The 17,596-nt window shown below is 36.3% G+C and overlaps 1 long non-coding RNA gene across 1 annotated transcript; it reads right to left on the bottom strand.

Moving 5' to 3' along the window:
- Positions 1 to 1,621: 1,621 nt before the first annotated feature.
- Positions 1,622 to 2,541, bottom strand: LOC126911309 (uncharacterized). Its single transcript, XR_007705832.1, has 2 exons — positions 2,377 to 2,541; positions 1,622 to 1,959 (listed from the first exon to the last, which is right to left on the bottom strand). It is a non-coding gene; the product is annotated as an uncharacterized LOC126911309 (long non-coding RNA).
- Between the last annotated feature and the right edge of the window lie 15,055 nt (positions 2,542 to 17,596).

The raw sequence follows: 17,596 nt of genomic DNA, 5'->3' as shown, positions 1-17,596 counted from the left end.
TTTGTCTAATTGGACTCCCAACAAAAAGATTCACTTACATGTTAAGATACAATTGACTGTACTGGACTATACGGAGTGATACCACAGCCTCACAGAAAACCGACGTGTAACAACGCTTGCGTTGTTTTTCAATCAATCCTAAAATTCCTTACCCCTAAAAGGCCGGCAAAGCACTTATAACGCCTACGATGTTCCCAGGGGATTGGTCTTGATTCTTAAATTATAGGGAATCACAACCGGCGTATTTAAATTTGAACTATTAAATAAAATTATAGTCTAGTAATTTATTATAATTTCCTGAAAAAAATAAACGTATATTAACATCTTATATAAACGTATATTAAAATTTTTTCAATGGTCAAATAATATCAAGATATTTTAAAGTTGATTTATTGCTTTTTGTTTTCAGAATCATATATTTTGTTTATTTACTAAAATGTCTTTAATTAATTGACATCGTTAAAAAGCAGTTATCTTAAATATTAATCATATTAATGTTTTTTTTTATTTTGTTAAGTTGGTTAAAAATTTATCTAGATCTGTATTATCTAAGATATTAAATCAACGCTGCTATTATGATATTGTGATAATATGCAAACGAGTATTTATTTTTCTTAAAAAACTTTGCCCTTACACTAGGATTTTCTCCTGTTTCGTGGGTGCATGGCATGACATGGCACCCGGACCCGAAACAACAATTTGTGGATTAAACATAACGTTGTTCCATGTGGGAACAACCGTAATTGTTAGACGTTACTTGTCAGCCGATTGCCCAGACACAGCTTCAATCATCAGTCAGTATTGTTTATCAATTACTTAATATATGTTTCCTTGTTTGTCTATTAACAGTCTACAGGAAGACTATAAGAGTGTGCTTTACGTGTGTGAGAGCCATATTTTGGCACGAATGGGCCGGCTCGACTGGAGTAACACCACGGCCTCATAGAAAACCGACGTGAAACAACGCTTGCGTTGTATGATTGAGGTTACCGGAGACTCAATACCCCGTTACCAATCTTCCCAATCCCCAATTCTCCAACATTTCTTAAATTCCTAACCCCTTAAAAGGCCGGCAACGCACTTATGACGCCTCTGTTGTTTAAGTTATCAAAGGGTGGCGACGATCCCTGCACTCAAACTTAACTAGCAGACAGATCACCGTCTGCCAGTTTACCGGTTTATACCTCAAAAAACACTTATGAGCAGAAATCTCATCAAAATTAAATAAAGTAAATAAGCAGTGGATAGAAACAAGCTTATTATAATGATGTCTTCGTCATAAACAGTAGTTTAGAATACGTAAATAATATTGTGCTATTTAATGCCTAAGTTTTATTGTCAGTTCTCATAATGCTTAGGTTTTATGTATAGTCTTGTAGATATTTCATTATTATTATTCATTTTATGAGTTAAAACTTAATCCCATTTTAGTATCTACCTAGAGAAGTGAAGTGTTTATTCATCTTGATAGATTTATTTACAAGTCTTAAAATGGATTTACTACCAATAATTTAACAGTACTGAGGATTAATTATTATGTTATCGGCTAAGTAATAGTAATAGTAGGGGAAAGTGGGGGAAACACGAACACCTAAGGGAAAATATAAATAAAACAGTGGAATCAAATCACAGAGTTTCTTTAATTATTAAATTATAAACTTTACTTATCTAGCTAACGTATTACTAATTAACATCATATATTTTTTTAATAAAATATAACAAAATGACCAAAAAACAAAACCCTTAGTGTTCGGTTTTACCCAACTGATGTCGGGTAAAGCCGAACACCAAGTGGGGTAATCACGTACTAACATTACTAAGGTAAATTGTAGTTTTTGGAACACAAGTATTTGCTGCTCTGCCAATGCTGAGTTTCTTGGTTTGAACATCGACTATAGCCTTTTTGAGATCCTCTAAACTGTATTTAGTTTCAGTTTTTCTTTTATAATTACGGGGCATCTGAAACAATTTATTTGATGTTTAGCATTATCAAAATCACCCGACAACATAATTTAGTGCCACAAAGAAATCAACATAGACTGGAAAATACTATACCCTATTTGCCAGTGGCTAGTTGGAAAAAAAAATTAACAGGGAACTAACAAAAAAAGGAGAGAGGAGTAATGCCGAACGTTCGAGATTACCCGATATACAGCGTTCGCCTTTACCCCACCGGGTCGAAAAAAATAAAATGGAAAAAATATTTTAAGTTATAAAACTTTTACCAAATGCGTCACTGTCATTTGAATGGTTTAGTATGTAAGTTTCCCACTATGTAAAGGTTAAATAACTATTCTCAATAGAAATAAAGCTACACCAAGTTCAATTTATCAAAAAATTACATCGAAAACATTGAAAATATTAAAATTGACATACCTTGAAAAGTACGTGCGCCCGCGTCTCCCGTGTCGTTGACTGGCACTGGTGGTGGCGTGATCTCTGAGTTACCGGCGAGTGATATACGGCTATATCTTTCTAACATATTAAAACTATTGGGTTCGGGTTTACCCCGCGTTCGCGTTTACCCCACTTTCCCCTACTAATGATGTTTGCAGTAATAAAATAAACACAATAAAATCAGAGGTAGTATATTAATTGAAGGTTACAGTAAGTGCTAATTATTTATCTAAGGGTCTATCACCCAGTATCTGGGTGAGTATGGGGGCTAATTTTATTGCTGAACTAAGTTAGAATTTGATTTAGTAAGACTATTTTCATTGTTTTTTCTGAAAGTCTTATCGTAGTACGAAATCTGGAATCATGTCCAATTTTATTTTTTTCTTTGATTATCTATTTACATGAGATTTATAACATAAGTAAATAAGTATTACAAATTAATTACACCTGCCTATGAAAAGAAACCATGAAACAGCACATTCTTATTCAACCAACCCCATTTCCATAACTACGAACCGAACCACTAATTACGGAACACAAAAAATCTATCGTAAGAGATGTTTAATTAGAAATTGTCCAGCAAACACCTTTATTTGAAGCCAATACAACATTAAGACAAATAATGAGTGGATGTAGAATTAGAAACTACACGAAACCTGTTCCAAGTCTGTTATGGTGGATATCATTCTAAAATGCCTACTTTGGAACGTGCTTGCCTTAAGGCGCTGTCAGACGGTAGCTGACGCGCGTACCATTAGATGATTTCCCTAAAGCATGAGTGCGTTTTTGATTTGAGTTTTACAATAATAATTTATATATTTTTTTATTCATACCATACGTGTATAATCACACAGCAACACATTTATTTTATTTTATTTAAGGGGGAGAAATCAACCAATTACTTTTCCCGCCTTAGGCGTGGCATAACGGAGTGTCAGACTTTTAATGACTTAAAAACCACCCCGTTCCTTCTCGTGTTTTGCGAGCCGGAGCTCCGGTAAACCCGCTAGGTAGTCCGCAGCTCCGGATCAGACATTAGTCCTATTGGACCCCATCAGTACATAAGTTACAAAGTACAACTGATAATGAAAACGTAAAAAATTCAACATCAAAAAATCTAGTAAAGCTGTTTTCGGTAACAGCACAAGGACAAGTAAAAAAACTAATGTTACGTTTTGATCAAAATGTTTCTAATAATACTATCCATATAATGAAAACGTTATTGTTTTACAACATTAAAAATGTAAACTCACGTACTGGCTAAAAAAGATCGTTGCGATTTTGTCAGTGTGAGTGAGCCCTAACGTTTAACCTACTGCCACTGAACACTAGAGCTATTATACTCCTCAAACATCAAGAACTACATTCTGATTGGTGATGAAATAGAAATATAATATTTTTATACTAATTCTTTCAGTAAAAGTCGAAGTAATAGCATTTCAATTGGTCGTTGATTAGACAGTTTTGTCAGAATTGTCAGCCAGTCTGTCTGTCAGTGAAGCTAGGGGCTCGTTCCATAGTGTAGCATCGAATGGAGCAAGTACTTAAGTATCTTTCCGAATGTTTCCAATAATTAAGTATGAAGTAAGATCCACAATCCAATCGTGGATCAGAAGATATTTAATATTTTTCAGTCGGGGCGGACTACGTACAGGCTACCGGGGCTCCGTGTAAAAGGAGAAGAAACGGGGTGGATTTTAGTCAGTAAGATTCTGACACTCCCTCTCGCGTCACCCAACGCGGGAAGAAGTTATTGGATGATTATTCAAAAAGAAAAAAAAAACCTATACCTAATCTCCAAACGATGTTGCAATTTCATAACTTCGTACATTAGAAACAAATTAATAATACTTGTAACTTTTAGATCCATAAGAGATTAAATAATAATTATAGAATCGATTTCGAGATTCATAAAAACGCAAACGTAAAAACTGACGTTACGTTTCATTCAGAACACTCCTTATAAAACCTATTGATACAAAACGAAAACCACTTAAAAAGATACATAATTTTCTTTGTGACTTGTTACATAAATGTATACAGATTAACGAACTGCTAATAGCTATGGACTTTATCATATAAAAAAGTGTTCGTGTGATAATCATTATGTTCACGTCACACATGCGATACATTTTCTAATGACTTCTGCCAGAACTAAAGTGATCATATACGCTTTTATTTTCTTTATGACGCATGGTAGAATCTCATAGATAAACTGTTGCATGTGGGAGAGCCATGCTTCGGCACGAATGGGCCCGCTCGACGGGTGTGATACCATGGCCTCACGTAAAACAATGCTTATGTACGTTGTTTCGCTTTCTGAGTGAGTTTACGGACAACAAGTACAAATAGGGGCGGATCATAATTGTCGGAGTATCGATAACCGTTGAGGTAGAAGTTTCATGAAGTGAAGACCACGTCTAAGTAAATGTAGTGTAGAATACTCTCCAGCTAGTTGGCTAATCCGGAGTTTTAGTCTACATAAGGGGTTTACTGGGTCTCCTGCACGAAAAACAGGAGTAGGAACAGGGTAGTTTTTAGTTAGTAAGAGTCTGACACTCCTTCTTACCTCACCCAGGGTGGGAGAAGTCATTGGATGACTTTGCCTTCGCAAAAATGGCAAATTCAGTATAGAGTGCTCTCCAGGCAAAAATGGCATTACGTGTCGTAATGAGCACCTCTGCCTACCCCATCGGGGATAAAAGGCGTGACGTTGCGTTGTAGTGCTCTCCAGCTAGGTACTGACACGATATCAGCAAGATGACTGACTGGACGGGGTTGTAGGCTCTGTTATAAAACTTTGAGTTAAAAATTTTCAACTACATATATCAGAAGAAACAAGATGAATGAAATCGACATTACACCTACCAATCAACAAATAAAACCTAAAACTTCAAACAGGATAGATTCACTTGGCAACCATTTAACATACTATAAACAGTCCTACAGAATCATATTACGTCTCCAAACATAACTCAAGTGTGTAAACTGTCTACAACCAATATGTATAGACAGAGAGAATCGATTTGCACACTCATTAAATAATCGAGTTACATAATCGATTATATGACGAGTAATCGATTAAACGGTTAGACTGACGTTTGACCTGCCAGACTCGGAACTGATGAGTAGTCTGTGTGTCTAGTATTTCATTTGTTTATGTTCGTCTTTTTCGGATTGATTTTATTTTAGTACTTACGTACGTTTTTGAATTTTGTAATTGATTTCTAATTTTTTTTTCTGCCCAGATTGTTAGACTAAATAATTGACTATTTTTAATTTAATCTTCTCTGTTGATTTGGTTCTTTAATATTAAGTTGTGCAAGGCCTATTTTTTTATCTAACTTTGAACCACCACAATATACCTAATAAAAATAAAAATAAAAATTATTGATTTCATGTTCTCTAGTAAAGCTATTGGCTCGTCCCAAAATATAGATTCCAATGGAGGAAAACGAGCAAGAAACTCCATAGGTTACTTTTCTTCAATCAAGTTCACAATAAAATGCTTGGTTACATTGTTTCATTAGGTGTATTAAATGTGTAATGTTTTCTAAACTTACACCTGAGATCGAAGCTATCTAATAAAAAAAATATCTGTCGTTATATTTAGACAATAGTATAAAAATAAGCGTCTAGACAGCTATACACTTGACTAGGTAGACTTGTAGGTGTGGCCGTGACGTCATTTCTGAAAGAGATGTGAGAACCTGTAGTTCTTATATAATAGTTTTAATGATTTAGGAAGTGCCACACATATCTAGAAACTGATTTATCTATAAATAATGGTTAGACATAGGTGATCGTAAAGAATAGTAAATTGAATATAATTTCAAAATCCAGATTTGGGATAACTATAAACATTATTGTTTTGGATGACATCTGATGGTAGGATTGGTAGGCAATCAGCACTACCAGTGGACTCCCGTAACATGAGAGAAGTGGGTTACTGGTACTTCTGTTGATTGGGAACTAGGCGATCGGGATTTGATGAGTCGGGAGAATTGAGCCTTACTCTATCTGTACTAAAAAAAAACATAGGTATCTGGATAATTTGTTTGTGAGATGAAAATCATCCAAGGACTTCTCCCGCCATGGGTGAAGCAATAAGGAGTGTAAGACTCTTAATGACTACAAACCATCCTATTCCTACTCCTACTCTTCGAGCCAGAGCCTTGGTAACCTGTTAGGTAGTCTACAGCTCCAGAAAGTATCTGAACCTTGGAAAATTATTTTCTGGATATAACAAAAACATAGTTTAAGCTAATTTCCTATGCATGTTGCTATAAAAATGCTATCATGTGTATTCAATTTAAAGTAAACACTGTGAGAACTGTGCTAGTAAGATGGTCTCAAGCGGTGATCGAGTTTACCACAGTCAACAATGTGTTGTTATGCAAATTGTTGTGTTTACTGCTTTCTTTATTATACTTGGATCTATTTTAGGCTCAACTGTATGTAGTATTGAAGGTTCTATATCTCATAGATTTTGGGTAACGGCGCATTCCAATAAACTACGGATCGGTAGATGTGCCTACGAGCCGTAGAATTTTGACACATTTTGTATGGAGCTTATGTCAAAATTCTACGGTTCGTAAGCAAATTTACCGATCGGAAGTTTATTGGAATGCGCGGTAAAACTATCAAATGATGGATAAAGTCAGATTTTTTTTAGGTACACTGCGAACGTTGTGGTTGCCTGGAGGTTTTAGACGCCCGCTTTTCATACACGAGTTACCAACGGCAAGAATCAATGTGACTTTTTCAGAGTATCTTTACTTTTTAAGATTATTTAGACACCACTGGCAAACGGTGAAAAAAAAATATCGTGAGGAAACTTTGACTTACAATTTCTAATTCAAGGGTGGTTAATGCTCAAACCTTCTCCTCACGGAGAGGCCTTTGGTCAGCTGTGGCCACTTATAGGCTGTTGATGTGATACTGCGTAGAACGTGATTTCTAGACGATATACCAACTTTTAGTAGAACAAATTAAATTTGGTTAAGAAGAGGTTTCTTTTAATGGTGTTTCGTACCAAAATCAGTTTGAGAGATGCCTTCTGTGTAGTGGTGTACCTAAATATTAAAGCAATTCTTACAAATGTTGATACACCTTTAATTTTTGTATGTCACCTAAATTCTCAAACAAGCGTACAGTCCATCTTGTGGAAAGTAGTCACAATAACATAGACCAATCATCAAGCTAAACCATCATTTTAGCCAGATCAACAACAACTACAATCAATTTCTTTTAGGTTCCATATTTAGACGTAACTGGCTGGCTGATCAGTCAAACCTAACAGCCAACAGGCCGGATCTCCAAATTAACCAATCAGGTGCCACTTTCCTAATCCACTGTCAATAACGTGGGCGAAGATCGGTCAAGCCATCGATACATTTTTAACAACATCTACACATGTTAGAAAGCTATTAAAAGAACAATTATCTATGTGATCAGTGAAATATCGAAATTGTGGGAACGGGATAGAGGATGTATGTTATGTGATAGAAAGGGAAAGGTGACGTTAATCAGTAGATATCGAAAGTTAAGATGTAGATGACAGGGGACCGTTAGATGATGTTTATGGTGTACGATTTGTCGTGTCGTGTGCGTAAAATGTCGTTAGGTTTGTGGAGGAAAAAAGTGTGTTAGTGGTTTTGTCCTACTACACTTTGGAACGAGCATCTAGCTTCACTGATAGACAGACTGACGGACAATTCAATTTGAAGTTTCAAAAGTGTCTAATTTACGATTATTTTAAATAAATACATTGAATTTGATTTTAAGTGCTGTGTCTATACGTATAAATGGGTTGTTTTAGCATAATACCATATGTAATGTATACTAATTATAATAATCAAATAATTTTGTAATTTTTACATTATTGTATGAATATGATTCAGCTACATACTTTGGAATGAGCAAATAGCTTTACAAGAGGACTGAACGACAGACTGATACTTTTAAAATTTTGTTCGACGTCCAAAAAGCATTCCTGGTGTAATTGAAATAAATGACTTTGACTCGACGTTGACTGTGACTACCTACCTTACTGTCTATTAAAAGATTTAAGAGACATAATTATTTTCAAATATTACCTATTTATCACAGCTTATTTAAATACACTAGATAAAACTAGAAAAAAAAAAACTCAAACTTAAACACAAATTCTTTATTTGCATGTCTATTAAAGGTCTTAATTTAAATAATATATACAGGTTAAAGCTTACAGGTCTTAATTTAAATAATATGTACAACGGCATAACAATCAAAATTAATAAATCAAAAACAAAATTCAAATCGTAGGATTACCTCAACGACTATCGAACGACATTAAAAAATCGTCTCAACTAAACATCTTTCAACGAAAATGGTTAATTTTTTGAAACTCATCGTGTACGACATCACAGATATCGGTAACTTTCGATTTCTTCCACACCTCCGCTTTCATAGTCCGATAGAATTCTTTGCATAGTTCGCTTTCGAAACACGAGGTCACAGGGCGACGTAGGGCGCGACCTATAAACAAAGACATTACCATTTGTACCACATTCGGACCTCAATTGGGCCTTTGTTCATTCAAAACATGTTGTTTACCTCCTACAGTGTGTATAGGTATTCATGATTGGCTGTTAGTGTTTGATTGGCTGCCTAGACAAAACCAGTTGTAATATACTAACTAACAGGTGAAATTAACAATCGATTTCGATCCAAAATCGGTTGTAATAAGATCGATTTCAGACATTAGTTGTGTGAAGTTTCTGTCAAAAATTAAGATTGATCCGATTGAGATTGGTCATTAATTTCGCTCGTCGTTTCTAGTGTCGATGCGGAAGCCATAGCGTGGGTAGGTCTTTCACTAGGTGGTTCGACGGGTAGCGCGTTTGTCAGCGGCGGTCTTTGGTTTTTTTTATGGTATAAACCGGTTAAAGAGGAGATGGTAAGCAATCGCCGCCGCCCATGGACAACCGCAACACCTGAGGCGTTACAAGTGCGTTGCCAGCATATTATTAAGGGTTGTTGGGGTATCGGGAATCGAAGCGATCTTTGTTCAGCAGTGAACGTCTTCCAGTCGTTGATAATGATGGTATAAAATCGTCATTTGAGTGCTTGTACTAACGTCTGCCCTAAAGGAACCATTGGGTTCGATCTGTGTGGGTACAGTCCATACACAGTGTGCTTAAGCCATTCTGTCTCCTACATTAAATTCGATGGCGGAGGACGTGGAAACTATCGTTTTCTTTTTGTTCTCTAATAATATCGACTGATTTATATCGTTGCGGGATTCAAGACAGTCGGACAAGCAAGCCGGGCTTAAATGTTATTGTTACTGTAGATCCTGGCTTACAGGAGTTACAGGTTTGGGAGGATGTGGCGGGCTTGTCCTATAAAAAAATTACAGTGGGCTCCTTTTATTATCATTTATGTTTTGCATTTCGCAAGAGCCTTTTTAATTTACAATTCAGCTCGAACAATTTTACAAAAACGTGTGAATCTGAATCATCCTCAAAAATTTCTGCACTGATTAATACATACCTGTCCACTTGAAAGGTATTTAGTTCAACACGTGTTTCAGTTACTAGATCGGATCATTTTGATCTACAAACTGAGTGACAAGTTGCCAGTTCAATCGACGTGAGAGATTTGGTACAACTGGTTGCTGTCAATCAAAGGTGTGTGCGTCAGATGCAGCCAAGATGGCGTTTATTTTTACTATCGTTTAGTAACGTTATTTGTCATGAGTAAAGAGAAGGGGTAAAGCTGTGTGACTATGTGAGTGGTGTTTTGAAGAGATTCGTTAATTAAAGTGTCGAAAATCCAGCCTATTATGCAGATTTTTTTTATGGAAGAGCCATGGGAGCCTTCGGTGCGAATGGGCGGGCTCGACCGGAGATACACTGACGTGAAACAACGCTTGCGCTGAGTTTCATTGTGCTAGTGACGTTATCGGAAGCCAATTCATTGGTTATTTGTCTCTAAAAAGTCTCAGATTCCCTTTATTATTTTAGTTAGGTTTAGTTAGACAAAGTACCTACTTTGCTCAACTCGGGAAGCTTACTAAAGAACTCTTGTTTGGCAGTAACACGTATTCGATAAAACCTGTAACAAATAACAAGTCTATAACTGATCACGATCACCTAATATACAACTATTCGCCGTACTCAGAAACATTTAATAATTACTTAAACTATTCTTTAGTAACGAATTTGTTCCGAAAAAAATGCTAAGGACTGAGTTAAGTAACCTTTAAATGACACAGGTGTGACGGTTATTACTTTATCAAAGAATACATTACACAATAACTCGACACTAATATAGGTAATGATAACTAATTATAATCCCATAAGATGTTCAATCGCGAGTTTTCACCGATCATATCGAAAGTTAATATCGTTGGAACAATAGCAAGCTATGGGAATATAACACTATTGTTGCGGCTGCCATGTTGATTGATTTGACACGTGCTACCACGTTAGTAGCTTCGTGGATCGTTTCGGTTCGGTCTTTTTGCTTGATGTGGTTTATTAGAAGTATCATTATATTTTCGTAAGATATTATCATCAATAGGCTGTGAAGCAAGTACAAAGAGGAGGTGCCAAAATATGATTGTGCATTGTTACAAAACAAATGGGTCCTATTTAATGATACTATAAGTAAAAAGGGATGGAGATTCTGAGCGCTTATAATCTATTATAAGGGCTCAAGATCTTCACTTTTTAGTAGGGTTTCATCAAGTGGCATACTAAAACGTGGACAATAAAATTGGCAACGTTTTTGTAGTATGGAACCGCTAGATGGAAAATAGAAAGGGGCGTGGTTTGTAACGTCCCGCGCTTTAAAGGAAATTCCAGTTTTGACATGTCCTCTTTGTATTTGTTTCATAGATAGTCTACTGCTTAGCTATGGACTTCCTCTCCATAAAAATGTTTGCAACAGTCTTTTCGATTTGAACTTGCAAATAACTAACTTTTTTATTTCACAGTTAACAATGATAGAGGCCACTAAAAAGTGGTAATTATGCATAAGTGCTTATGCTTAAGCATTACAACAAAAAAGTATTCCGACCATTAAAAAATACACTCACGAATTCAAAACTTTATAACACAAACACTAACTATGACATAATACAACCATATTAAATATTCATAATTATTATTAATATATTGCAAATTAGTAAGAGTAGCACTTTCGGTGGTACCTACTTTATTTGTGCGTATATTAATATGCATGTACTAAGTAGACGGAAACGACTAACTAATTAATATGTAGTGTAACACTATATCCTTTTAAAGAATGACGCTCCATATTAATGCGATGTAACATATTATTGCGTGTATAGGTGAAAAGTGAAACTGTTTTTGGTTATCGTTTTCGATATTTCATAATATAGGTTACATAGTGTTAAGTGTGGGAGAGCCATACTTGCATGCACAGAAAACTGACGTGAAACCAACGCTTGCGTTGTGTCAGTGGGGTTACCTATTACCCCCATTCCCAGTCTTCCCAATCCTCGATTTCCAAACAACCCTTCAATTCATAATTAAAGTTATCCTTGCTAACCTTTATCAGGAGTTTCTCTGTTGCTAGCTGTCTATGCTGGACGTATTTGCCTTGATTAATATGTTGTGCTTACTTCAACCTTATAATAAATTTTGTATTAAGTTCTGCTATAATTTTTTCAACCAGGAAAATACATAATAATTCGTAAAAAACTTTTATATATAGTATTTTTTTGTGAATAGGATCACTGGACGTTGAAGTCACACCTTCCGTATTTCCAATTTCCAAATCTCCAATAGCCATGTACTTATAACTCCTCTGGTGTTGCGGGTATCCTTGGCTGTCACAATACAACTACAAGGAAAGCCTTGAGATAACATTGACCTTGAACAGCGCCATCTATTAGAAAGTCCATGTGACATCTCACTACCGTGAGCCTCAAAAACATTCACAAGGAAAGTTCACACATTCACTCCACACAAGACGACTTTCTTTCTAAACTAATGAAATGTGAAAGGGAAATTACCAGTTTTGGTCGTATGCGCTATGTTAGGTCGTTGTTAGTTCTATCTATATTTAATAGATGGTGCTGTTCTCAAGATTGGTTGGAGGAAGTGGAGGAAACTCATAGTTTTCTTTGATAAGAAAATATAAAAGGAAATTGTTAGTGTTATTTATTATTTATAAAAATATTATTGATAGATAATCAGGTGATAAAACGTCGCACTGTCATCTGATCTTTAAAATTCTATCAGCTATATTTAAGACTTCCAAATCTGCAGTATTAAGTGTTAAGCATCCAGTGACTTTCAGCAACTGTTATTAGGTCTTTTCACCTTGCAGATTCAATTGTTTTTAACACGTTAACTGCCACGTAGGTCGCCGGTGATCTACGTAAGAGGAGGATTTGCCTTCAACAGTTTTCTGATGGCAGTTACAGGTTTAATTTTATTATACCCTATTCTTTAGATTCAAGGTTCAATATTCAAGTTAACTTACTGTAGAAAAAAGAAACCATTGACTTACTTAACTCAAAAGACCACCCAAAGTGTGCTCCTTCTTGTTAATTACAATAATTAAAATCAAGTTATTAACAAGGATTTCCGTCCCAAGTAAGAGTCGGAAGTGTCTCACGTAGCGACCGAAACTGTTCAATCATCACATTATGTGGTTATGTAACACTGATCATGTGAAATAATGTGTGGTGTGGCGGTCACGAGATCATGTGGGTTATACGGACTGATATTTGGTCGAGCATGATTGGTGTTGGCGGCTAATGTTGGGTGATTATTTTTTTTTATGTTAAATGGGTCGACGTTTGGCCGCTATCTCGCCTGATGGTAAGTGATGATGCGGCCTACGGTGGAGCACGTCTGCCCATAATGACTACTATGAGTGGACTTCAAGTCCTTTGTGGTCAGGGTGCCGACTGAACATCTGTCGACCTTCATGAAAGAGGAGTTTTGGCCGCGAGGGGTAGTCTACCGACGGTTCCGAGGTCGGCTACCGGACACCGCGCGACACACGACGCCGTCTCTTCGTGTGACCTAATTATTAATTATCTATAATTGTAATATTGTTATGTATGTATAGTATTTATAAATTCTAATGTATTAGTTTATAGTATTTGATATGGGCCTATGAAGCCTGAAATAAATGAATAAATAAATAAAAAAAAAATAAAAAAATAAGCAACCTATTCCCTCGGGCTTTGAAGACACCCAGGTTATACCCATCAGAAGGAGTTCCACTCCCTAGCAGTTCGCACAAGGAAGCTTGAAGCGAAGCGCTTAGAAGTGTTGTTTTGGAGTTGGTAGTTGGTTGAAGATTTATTATGGTTCTGGATATTCAATGTTTATCTAAATCGTTTTGTTTTTTTTTTTTTTATGGAATATGGTGGTAAACAAGCCGATGCATCACCTGATGATAAGCAGTCACCGCCCGTTGATACCCGCAACACCAGTGGTGACTCCACTGGTGTGTTGCGGATTGAGGTTTGAGAATAGGGGAGGGGGATTGAGTATGCTATTTTATTTTTGGTTTACCAATTTTTTTAGAATGCCTACTTTGAAGAAAGCGAATGACTAAATAGAACAAAATATTGCAATTTCTTGAAAAGTTCGTCAAAACCGAGTCCCATATGTTTTCACCATGAGCTCTGCGCACGCGCGCCGAATCACGATCACTTTCACAACAAACGCATAACGAACATTTTTAAACATGGCTAACATAATATTAATAACAGAAGCCTCGCTACGAGTACCACTTTTTCTAGAAAATATTTAGAAATAGGTATAATAGTTGTCTTTCAGTCTTAAAAATTAAAATCTTTAAATTGCCTTTGGACAAGTACAAAGTACATCTGCCTGTTCTGACGACAGGTGAACACCTCTTATTACTTAGAACTAATAACACAACTGGTAAAAAGTTCCATTTCATTCCATTCGTCCGCTCTTTTGAGGATGAAAGGACGTGATAACGGACACGCAATAATTACATTTTATTTTTAAGAATAAGCTGGTAAACGTCCAGACGGATCACCTGATGGTAAGCAATCGCCATCGCTTGTGGACGCTCGAAACACCAGAGATGTTACAAGTGCGTTACCGGCTTTTTGGGACTTAGGAATTTAAGGGTTGTTGTTCGGGAATGGGGATGGGGAAGATTGGTAATGGGGGAATTGGGCTCCGGTAACATCACTCACACAACGAAACCCCACGAAAACGTGGTTTCACGTCGGTTTTCTGTGAGGCAGTGGTATTACTCTGGTCGAGCCGAAGTATGGCTCTCCTACATTTGAAACCAATTTGATCAAAATACAACAAAACTGGTACTTCTGCACTCTTCAATGTGGCTCTACTAACAATGCACATAGAGGTCAGTGAAGACGAACAAGAGAGACATTAGCATTAACATCTAGTTAATTAGAGTAAGTATTTAAAGGGTTCCGACTATGTTCGCGTTAATGTAAGGTATTCTTAGAGGAAAGTGGAAAGTATTGTTTTAGTATTATGATTATGTAGAAGTAATAAAATTACTCATTGTAATATAATGACTGCACGGTTGGCGCGGTGGCTGGGCAACTGGCTGCCGTGTAACGTGTCGCGGGTTCGATTCCCGCACGAAGCAACTCTTTGTGTGATCCACAGATTGTTGTTTCGGGTCTGGGTGTCATGTGCATGTGAAATTGTATGTTTGTAAAACGCACCCCCGACACATGAGAAATTCCTAATGTGGGGCAACGTGTTTTTAAAAAAAATGCTTTTTGATTATAGTGATGTTAAGTTTGGTTTTATATTTCGTACTCTAAAATATGCAATTGGGGTTGTCTAGTTTTCACATTGAATAATTATTGAGATTTTATTGAATTGAAATTGCATTGACATTGAGATTGGTTTCAAGAGTAGCCCTGATGGTAAGTTATTAGCGCTTCATGAGACGTAAGCAACAGTAGAGGATTACTAGCCCAAGTATAGTCATCATATAATATAGATAATAGTATAGACATACATACATAACCTCACGCCTGTCTCCCATCTCCCATAAGTAGAGACTATGTAACGTCAATTGCTACAAATCTTACATACCTCTTTCGCTTCATAATGATATTAATTGATTGAATATGAGCCTCTAGTATGGCTTGAAACTAGTCAAGTTCCTAATAGATCAAATCAAATCCGTCAAATAATTACACTAATAAGCCGAAAAACATAGTAATTAACTTAATATTGAGGAAAGTTTAAATATTATTTACCTAAGCTGCTGTGTCATAATATAGTGATGATCAACTTTTAATAACACTTGCATTAAGTTTTAGTAATCATGATGTCAGCATCGTTAGTGTCTGATTTCTCGACCACTTTTTTAGTTTCTACTATGATGTGAACATTTAAAAATAAATACAAAACGTTTGACACATAACACAGTTATGAGTCACTTAAAAGGAAGCAAATGGTTGCACGATTGGCGCGGCGTCTGGGGTGATCCACAAATTGTTGTTTCGGGTCTGAGTGTCATGTGTATGTGAACTTGTATGTTTGTAAACGCACTCACGATACAGGAAAAAATCCTAGTATGGGGCAAAGCTTAAAAAAAGCAAAGCACTTTTTACCATTTTAATTTTGTGTTATAACGTCATCGTCAACGTCATGCCTTTTGTCCCCGAAGGGGTAGGTAGAGGTGCTCATTATGACAAACGACATTTTGTGTTATAAGTCTCATGTAATAGGGGGTGAGCCTTTTACCATGTATTGGGCACAAACCAGATTCCGTGTTACTACTGAGAAATTTTCGAAAAAAAAACCAGTATTACTTTGCTCGAACCGGGAATCGAACCTTACCTAGCAATCGCACGTGTTAACCACTCGACCATCGTTCATCATACAGGGGAAATATAGTGTTTATGTTATTTCTAGACGATTACCATTTGTATGCTAATGACAATAAAAAACAAAATCACATCAATTTCAATGTCTAACAGTCATTCTGTCCATTAGTATAAAGGTGCTTTTTCACCAGAGATGTGCTATGCTACGTTGCTGTGGATGCGTTTGGCTTCCACCAATCATATCACTCACTGACTCAGCTAAGCGCGCTATGAATGTGTGCAATGGATGGCTTCCCTACTATCGATACATCGTATACTCGAGCTGCACATCTTCCTCGTACAGCTACTTTGCGACGGCACATCTTCATAACACATTACTCACACAGCTACAGAGCTTAGTATCGGTGGAAACGGTCGCATAATTTTACAGCTTAGCTATTGCATCTTCATAGCATAGCCCATATCTGGTGAAAGATAGGTACTTTGCGTCAGGACATCTTCATATCACATCTTAATCGCATCGCTACACAGCTTAGTATCGGTGGAAACAGTCACATAATTTACAGCTTAGCTAATACATCTTTGTAGCATAGCACATATCTGGTGAAAGAATACCCTAAACGTAATAACTCTTCTAACAATATTAAAATGTATTAGACAAGTCAGAACGATGCCAAATGGACTATTAATTGCTTAATTACTCCACAGTTTATATTTTAATTTAATATTTAGACGATTAAAAGGAACAATTTAATTTATTAGAAGTCTGATAATCAACAGTCAACTCAACTATCGAAATATTTGAATTGAAGCGATGACCAATCGCTTAATTAGACTACACTAAGTTAAATAATTAACCTTGTCCAAATGTAGAAACTTTTGGAATAAGTAGACTGACTGAGGCCTGGAGCTGCAAACTGTCTAGCGGGTTTACCGGGGCTCCGACTCGAAAGGCAGGGGTAGGAACGGGGTGGTTTTAAGTCAGTAAGAGTCTGACTCAGCAACAGCCGTCAGCTGAGCTAATTGTAAACTGATACATGCGTGCTGCCATCTGAACAGGTCCCACCACTACATAATCAATTTGCACGGTTCTCTCACATTATTCTTTATTTGATTGTTAGAATTTTAATAGAGACTATGATATCTGGACTCTTAGTTAATTTCGGTATTTCTTTTCATAGTAGTCCGGTAGGAAATGCCGACCTCATCTAGTTATTTTAGACTTTGACGTGTAATATTGTTATATTATAACCTATTTGCAAAAATAAATATAATTTATGTATATAAATGATACAGATAAAAGCTATTGTACCGTGAGTAAAAAAAATAGACGGTGACATAGACTGAATATGTGGCCATAAATAACACATC

This window comes from Spodoptera frugiperda, chromosome 13 (assembly GCF_023101765.2).
Source record: "Spodoptera frugiperda isolate SF20-4 chromosome 13, AGI-APGP_CSIRO_Sfru_2.0, whole genome shotgun sequence".
NCBI classification, from domain to species: domain Eukaryota; kingdom Metazoa; phylum Arthropoda; class Insecta; order Lepidoptera; family Noctuidae; genus Spodoptera; species Spodoptera frugiperda.
Note: the sequence above shows the minus strand (reverse complement) of the source record. Positions and strands in the feature narration are given on the sequence as shown.